Genomic DNA, 9,391 nt, shown 5'->3' on the forward strand with positions numbered 1-9,391 from the left:
TTCTCTTCCCTTACTCTTTTATTATCTTGCTAGATTAAATTTATTGTTTTTTTTATTTCATTAAGGTAATATATTTAATTGTTGTGTAGTTTGCTTAGCTTAATTTTTAGTAACCCAATTTACCCCCCTCATCTTGGGTTGCTTAGATAGTATTTCATATTTCGGTTCAACACCCATTTAGTGAAATAAATTAAGACAATACATGGTTTTAGAATGAGTTTCTCAAGTTGAGTTAATCTCGATTTGAATAAGGCCATGCTTAATCTAAGATTAGTGAAGAACTAGATATAAGGGTTAACCTTGTAGGGTAATTGGAATCTAGAATGCATAATGCTATATTTAATGTTAGCATAACAACTGATCACTATTAGGTTGCATATAGATATAAGATATCCAACATGCGACAGTTGAGGATACATGACAAATTCTGTCCAGTGCTGTAGTAGATGCTGTAGCAACAATATTGTAATTGAAAAACAGTCAATACCATTAAGTGAGTTTAAGTACTCAATTACTCATTTCCTATTGACTATATCTTTGTGTTTGACCTGAGATTTCCTTTATTGCATTCTGTTTGTTGCATTTTTAATTTTGTTAGGTCATTATTTTCATGAATAATTTTAATTTTAATTAGACTTAGATTGCACTGTTAAGATTGCTGCAGCAAGTCCTATAACATCAATCCCTATGGAGACAATTTGGATACTCATAATTATATTACTTGTTGTGTACACTTGTATATTGACCTATAAAAATATGCATTAACAAGTTTTCGGCGTTGTTGCTAGGGATTAAATGCTTATTATGATTTGTAAAGTCAAATTTAGTTTGTTTATTGTGTTGACAGAAATGCTCTAGCAACCCTTGCATGTGTAAATACAAACCTGTTGAATTTCAGTTTGATCTAAAAATTAAAAGAACTGTAAGGAGATTGAGAAAAGAGCATAGAAATTTAATATTTGTTGTCGGCGTGGGTGATTTGCAAGATATAGGGAATTTGAACCTTCGAGGAGAAATAGAACTAGTCAATGCACAACGAGGTCAAGAAGGTCAAAATGGCTAGAATATTCATGGGCAATCAGGGAACAACAATATTATCTAGATGATAGATGATAGAGACAGAGTCATTAGAGATTATGTAGTGTTGACCCCGCAAGCCATAAATCCTGGAATAGTTAGATTTGAAGTGCAAACTGCTAATTTTGAGCTTAAACCAATGATGCTTTAGATGTTTTAAACAATGGGGCAATTCAATGGACTGCCATCAAAAGATCTTCACCTTCACCTTAAACTTTTTCTTAAAGTAACTGATGCTTTTAAGATTGCTAGAGTATCACATGAAGTATTGAGACTCAAACTCTTCCCATTTTCTCTAAGGGATTGAGCAAGAGTATGGTTAAATTCTGTACCGCCTGACTCCATTACTACATGGAATGACTTAGCTGACAAATTTTTAATGAAGTATTTTCCACCTACTAGGAATGTAAAATTGAGAAATGAGATCACATCCTTCCATCAACTTGAAGATGAAAGCTTCTATAATGCATAAGAAAGATTCAAAGAGTTATTTAGGAGATGTCCTTATCATGGTATTCTTTACTGTATACAGTTGGAAACTTTCTATAATGGTCTCTACCCAAGCACTAGATTGATAATGGATGCTTCAACAAATAAAGCCTTGTTATCTAAGTCTTACAATGAAGCTTATGAAATTTTGGAAATGATAGCTAGTAACAACTATCATTGGCCATCGACCAGACAAGCTACAGTAAGAGGAACAACAAGAGTCCACAATGTAGATGCCTCAACAACATTATCAACCAGAGTAATCTCATTAACAAATATGGTGAAGGCTATTACTACTGCTTCAACAATTGTCAACCAAATTGCTGAGGTATCTTGTGCTTATTGCGGAGAAGGGCATCTATTTGATCATTGTTCTGGAAATCTTGCCTTAGTCAACTATGTAGGCAACTACAACAAACAGAACGAGAACAATCCTTACCCAAATACTAAATACTCTTCAACAGCAGTATGAACCCTTCAAAATCTCTTATAACACACATAAAGATAAATGGTCAATTAATGAACTATTCATTATGTGTGTTAAAGAAGAAGAGAGGTTGTTAATAAAAGTTGGTGAAGGTGCATATATAGTAACACAAGGAAAGAGAAAACCCTAGGCCAAGAAAAAAAGGGAAAGATAAAATACTTCTCTATAAAGAAATCAAAAAAGAGAAACCAAGTAGTACAAGTTGTGAAACTGAAACCAGGAATATAAAACGTCTTTTCCAAAACTGAAACAAAAACACTACTCAAAATCAGACTGTATGTTTCGATTGCCTTCATATGTGAATGCATCTTGATTACAGGATGCATTGCTTACTTCTCACTGGCTTCCGTAGGTTTTGTAGACCCTGCAAGGTATTCATTACATCTTCATTAGGTTTTGCAAACCCTGCAAGGTATTCATTACATGGATTGTAGAACCAAAGTCGACTTCCAAATGATTTCTTAGAGTAACCTCAATCACCACACTGATTAGTATTAAAAATTGTTTAATTATGTTTTTAATCATCTCTTTACATCTCTCTTCTTTTCAATTTCTCTCAATCTCCCTGTAATCTTGTTTTTCAGGTGTGTTTTTAATATTTTGTATAATTATTTTTATAAATAAATTTAGTTTTATTTTCAATTTTAGTTGTTTTTAATATTTTGAGACTCACTGAGTTATAATATAATAAGACACTCTTATACTTGGGAGTTAAAAATTACTTTTTAAGTTGTGTTAGAAACTTTTTGAATTTCTGGGAGAGAGGGAACTCGTGTTCACCAATTACTAATATAAGTTACTCAAGTGGGTAGTTCAAATACATAGAAACAAAATCAATATATAAAGAGCACACAATCCAGCTCATCTCTTTCTTGAATACAAGGGTGTGCCTGGATCTAATGATGGAAGAAGAAGGATTGATAAATCAGAAAACATTCAAACTATTATCAGAAGAAATATGCATTATATTAAGAATGACCTCCCTTTTTTTGCTTGACTTGTATTAAGAATTTCACTCTCTGACAGTTCACCACATGCTATAATTATTACAAGATGTTTAAGCTTCCCTTATCATTTATGGAAACTTGTTCGATCTTTCTCACAACATTTCCAAATACAATATTGTTTCTGCATAGATATTGGACATTTGATCAGAAAATGAACTCTGAAAATTTTCTTCTTTGATCAGTAAGTGATAAGACGATTGTCACAAGCAAGAGGCAAATAATTACAACAAAAAATGAAAAGGAAAGTCATAATAAGCAAATATGCTAGAGTTGGAAGTTGTTATTTAGAATTCTATTGAAGGAGTTGTAAGCAAACTTCATATACAAACATAACACAACATGCACATAAGATCAAAAGCGAAAAATTTAAAATCAAACCTCTAGCCATTGATATATTATGTAGATATTTGATGCTTCTGAGTCCGTTGTAATCATTAGTGATGGTGTAGCATAATATATAATTCAAATGGCGTTTTAGGAACCATTTTGGTTGGAACTCGATTTAAATGTACATAGCCGTCTTTAGAGCTTCAGTCCATAAGGATTTAGAAAGCTTAGAACTGCTAAGCATACTATTCAACATATCCAACAAAGTTCGGTTTATGCTTGCTACTACACCATTCTGATTTGGAGAACCATGCATAGTGTATTGCGCAACTATCCTATGTTATTGAGTATATCCCGTCTCTATCTGTTCTCACGATCTTAATTTGTTTTTCACATTGCTTATCTACTTCTACTTTAAATGCCTTAAAAACATCTAATGCCTATTTTTATTATTAAGTAAGTTATAGATATATGTATTGTGAGTAATCATTTATAAAAGAGATGAAATATCTCTGACCATATGAGTCCATGTCTAGATTACAAATATCTGAATATATGATTTCCAATATTTCTGAACTCCTCTTGGCAACTTTCTTTGTCTTATTGGTTTGATTTCCTTTTATGCAGTCCATATAAGTATCAAAATCAGTAAATTCCAAAGTACTGAATACTCCATCATTTACTAATCTTTTAATTTTTTTTATGGAGATATAACCTAGTCTCTGATGTCATAAAATAGAGGAATTTTCATTCACAACACATCGTTTAATACCAGCAGGAACATGCCTTGAAATTTTGCAAATTAAGGCCAAGAAAACCATTAGACAATGTACCATTCCCAACAAGATCAAATTTACAATATACATTATAAAACATATCTAAAATGTTAAAGTTATGGACATTGATTATACTATTCAGAAATATGAACCACTTATTGATGATAACAACACTGAAGCTGATATTGCTCTTTATGCCAAGTGGGAGTGACCTAATTGCCTCAGTATGATGTTAATAAAGATAAAAATCACTATTGCTATTCGTGGTTTAGTCAATTAGCATAATGATGTCTTGGCATTACCAGAGGCTATTGATGACCAATTTTAACTTCAAATCAGGCACTAGCCAGTACTCTAATAAAGAAGTTTTCATCTATGCATATGAATGACATTGCGGCTCAATTGAAACTTCTTGGGGTTAATATGTCTAAAACTTTTCTTTTCGGAAGCATTAGTCTTAAGAGGAGGGATAAGAGAGGAAGAACAAGGCACAAATGACTGTGTCCCTAAATGTCTAAGCTAACACCGTAGAGGTAAAGCGAAATCAGACAACTGATCAGCGGGTATCACAACGTTAAGAATACGATCATCACGAAGTGCAAGCAAAGTAGATTTATCTTGCTTAATCTTCATCCATTCCTCATTTCACCAATCAAAACCAAGCTATATACGTTTTTTTTTTCTCCTATAGCCTTAGTGGGATTAAAAGTGGGTTCTTCTATGGGCACTTGAAATAACTTAAGTATCCTAATAATAAAGTTATTGTGAGGAAGGGAACAATTAACCATACTCGAAATACTAAGCATGTGACGAATAGTGGTATATCCAAGATTTACAAGACGACCCCTAAGAATATAATCTAGCAAGGCTACATCCTTATGAGATATTTCATATGCATGCCCAGACCTAAGAGCAACAATAGTTTGAAAAATGCGAAGTAAAACTTGAGATTGCAGACATAAACATTGGGTACAAAGATGAATGATACATACCTTATCAGATAAATATGTATGCCTACAAATGTTTCTAACTACTTCAACATAAGAGTAATCATGAAAATAAGGGATTGTCCTAGCAGAGCAAATCTCTAGGCCTTCATCTCGGGTTATGATAACTCTATGAAATCAGAGTTATCATGGTATTTTTATGACTAAATCAACATTACTTAGAGAGTAAATGATATATTTTTACTGTATTTTAGTTATATTTTGCATGAGTATCTATTTTAGTTTACTCCCAATAAATTTTGTTTAATTTAGAATAATTTGTGTGCTTAGTTCATATGCATAATTGAAGGTGACCGGAAGCTCAAGATTCAAGAAAGGAATGCTGCTGCAATAGTCTTATAAGTATAAGGAAAGAACCTGGTTATAGAAGAATTGAAACAAATCTAGAACAGTGCAGATGTTGAAGCCAATGTTGTAGCACTGTTGCTGTAGCAATCCTAGAGCAACGATAGAGACGATTTCACCCAAGATACTTAGAAGATTAGGATCTGGAGTTTCCTAAACTAAAAGATGCGTGCCCTAGGCTTCTGATTTCCCTAATTCTAAGCTATAAAATGTGCACACACGTAAAGAAGAAAGAGAGGCCGTCATTAGAGAAAAAGAATAGAGAGACAAAACAAGAGAAAAAAAAGATCAAGATAGAGAATTGAGGACGACAACAAAGGATTTTAGAAGAACATCAACCGGATCTCAACTCTTATTCTTGTTCTCCTGTTTTTAATCTTGTTATGATGGATTTTTTGATGATTGAAATTTGATTCTTGTTTTATTGCAGATTATTAACTAAATTTACTCATGGTTGAGTGATGAACAAACTTGATGGTTAATTGACTCATATTATGTGTTGCTGCATGGTTACTATAGCACATTGTTTTTATAATACTTATTTCAATTCACTATTTCAGTTGACCACCCATTTAGTGATACTAGCTAAGATAGAGCCTCAAAAAGGCATGTCTTAGTGGAACATTTCAGAACAATACTTAGTGTTAGATTGGGTTTCCTGAGTTGGGTTTATCTTGATTCGCAAGGGTCATGCTTAATCTAAAATTAGTGATGAATTAGATATAGGGATTCACTTTGTAGGATAATTAGAATATAAAATGTGTAATGTTATATCTAATGTTAGCATAACAATTGGTCACTGTTAAGTTGCATTTAGGTATAAGACATTAAACATGCGAAAGTTGAGGATACATAAGGATTCTGCCCAGTGCTGTAGCAGATACTGTAGAAACCGAACCAAACATTAGAAAAATAGTCAAAACCATTAAGTAAGTTTAATCACTCAACTACTCTATTCGCTTTGGTTACATCCTTATATTTGTTGTGATAATTTACTTTATTGCATTTTTTTAATCTTAATTAGTTCATTAGTTTATTAATTTATTTTAATTATAATTTAGAATAAAAGCTGCACTGATAAAATTGTTGTAGCAATTTCTATAACAACAATCCTTGTGAAGATGATCTTGAATACTTATCATTATATTACTTGTTGTGTACACTTGCACATGGACACCAATAGCATTAGAAAACCTACATTAGGTTCTTAGTATTTTATTTAAGACACTTGCACCAAATTCTATAGCTACTCCACCAACATGAGTAATGACATGATTTCATTTCTCCTCAGAAGTATCCGTATTAGAATAAAACATTTTCGCCAAATTTGGATGCACATTCTCCTCATAATAACACATTCACCCAACCAACTTGTTCTACAATTGTACTAAATTCCTATTACTAATTAAAAGGGTATGAAGAAAATGTAATTCAACATAAAAAGAAGAAACGATAGAACGAGGCATGAATTTGAGGAAGAATTGTTTGGCCAAGCATTTATTCGAAAAATGCTTCGACTCAAATTTAGGCTAGTCTATATTGCCTCTATCAGTTTGTGGTCATTTAGGGTTGAAGAATATGTTCCTTTTCCTTTCCCTTTCTGGTCTTGTCCTTGAACTTGACATGGATTCTCAAAAATGGTATTTGTGAAAGAAAGAGGATTTGAGGGGAAATAACCAATCAAATTGAGAGAATGATATTTGGAAGTAATATATAGGCTCAATTTAATCAAAGAATCACTGAAAATGCATCAAATTGAAGTGAGAAAATTTGAGAGAAAACCTATAACTACATTTGGGATTTTCGGTTTCTCATGATGAAAATGTGTTTGAATGATGATTTAGTGATCTAGGAGTGAAGAATAATGATTTTCTAGGCTTGATTTGTTGTGGGATTTGAAGAAAATGAGAGATTCGAGGAGAGATAATGATGGTTTCTATAGAGAGAGAAAAATGGCTTACTGAATAAGGAAGAATAAAGACAATAGTGGCTTCAAATGTGAAATCCAGCTTACCATTTAAAAATAACCAGCCTGCCGGTTATGTTCAGAAAGCAAAAGATACTTAAACGGCAAATAGGTTTCTATAAGTGGTTTACCATTTAGCTCCAGTGAGTAATTATAATGAAAACGGCTTACCGTTTGTCATAACCGTTTAGGTCCAGAATGTGAAATATAAGAAAAGTCTTGCCAGTTATAAATAAGTTGAATACCATTTTCCTCAGTAGTCTTTTCATATCTAAATGGTAAACCGAATAGCTTAAGCAATTATCCGATTGCTTTGTATTTTACACACAAATTTATTTCTGGCTTAAAGTTGATTAACTTGAAATCATTTTGTGATTCAAATTTTTTCTCAGTAACGCCATTTAAGCGCATGAAATATGAATGTACATGTCTCAAAATCAACCAAATCAATCACACATTCACATAATCAAATCGCATAATAGATAGTTCAATAGCCTCAATACCATACAAAGATGTGCTAATGTGAAAGATTAATTATCGCAATTTCGTGTCGGATTTTGAAAAACTAATTCGCATTAAGGGGTTTTGTAAAGATATTAGCAAGTTGTTTTTCGGTTGAAACAAATTTTAACACAATGTCTCCTTTTTAAACATGATCTCCTAAAAAATGATGTCCAATCTTTATATGTCTGGTCCTAAAATGTTGAATGAGATTCTTTGATAAGTTTATGGTACCAGTATTAAAATAGATATATAATCGAGGTTAATACCATAGTTTCTAAGTGTTTGTTTCATCCAAAGCGTTTGTAAACAACAATTACCGGGGGCAATATATTCAGTCTCGGTGGTTGAGAGTGCGACAGAAGGTTACTTCCTACTAAACCAAGGGACAAGTGAGTGACATAAAAAATGATAAGTTCCATTAGTAGTCTTCCTATCTACCTTATAACCAACAAAGTTGGCATCCGAATAACATGTTAAGTCTATATGAGTCCCTCTAGGATATCAAAGGCGAAGATCTATAGTTCCACTCAAATAACGAAAAATTCTTTTGATAGCAAGCAAATGAGATCCTCAGGATATAATTTAAGTCTTGCACGTAAGCACACACTAAACATAATTTGAGGCCTACTAGCAGTCAAATAAAGTAAAGATCTAATCATACCTCAGTATGTTTTGACATCAACTTCTTTACCTTTTTTCATCTTTGTCAACCTTAATTGTTGAGCTCATTGGAGTACTTTTTGTCTTTCCATCTTCGAATCTGAATCTATTTAGTAAATCTCTCAAATATTGTGCTGGATTGATGAAGATTTCTTCTTTGTTTTGTCTTATTTGAAGTCCAATAAAGTATTTTAACTCTTCCATCATGCTTATTAAACTCTTTGCTCGTACAAGATGAAAATTTCTTATACAAAGACTCATTAGTAGAACAAAAATTGATATCATCAACAACAATTTGGACAATGAGCATATTTTTATTCTTATACTTAATAAAATGTGTAGTATCTACTTTTCCCATCGAAAAACCATTTTCTAAAAGAAATTTATTAAGTCTTTCATACCATGATCTAAGTTCTTGTTTTAGACCATACAAAGCTTTTGAAAACTTGTAAACATAATTTGGAAATTTTTCATTTTCAAAACCATGGGGTTGTTTCATATAAACGTCGACGATAATGTAACATTTAAAAACACACTTTTAACATCCATTTGATACAAAATGAAATTCTTATGACAAGCAAAAGCTAAGAGTATCCTGATGGATTCCCAATCTAACTACATGTGCAAATTTTATAAAGTCAACTCCTTCTCTGATTTATCCTTGAGCTATATCTAGGTTTATTCCTACAACCACACAGATCATCTATCTATCTAATACCATTTAGTACTATAAACAGATGATGCTC

At 32.2% G+C, this 9,391-nt stretch overlaps 1 non-coding gene across 1 annotated transcript; it reads right to left on the reverse strand.

Moving 5' to 3' along the window:
- Positions 1-1,486: 1,486 nt before the first annotated feature.
- Positions 1,487-1,593, reverse strand: LOC112101562. Its single transcript, XR_002907595.1, has one exon. It is a non-coding gene; the product is annotated as a small nucleolar RNA R71 (small nucleolar RNA).
- Between the last annotated feature and the right edge of the window lie 7,798 nt (positions 1,594-9,391).

The sequence above is a fragment of the Citrus clementina genome, unplaced genomic scaffold (assembly GCF_000493195.1).
Source record: "Citrus clementina cultivar Clemenules unplaced genomic scaffold, Citrus_clementina_v1.0 scaffold_9, whole genome shotgun sequence".
Lineage (NCBI taxonomy): Eukaryota > Viridiplantae > Streptophyta > Magnoliopsida > Sapindales > Rutaceae > Citrus > Citrus x clementina.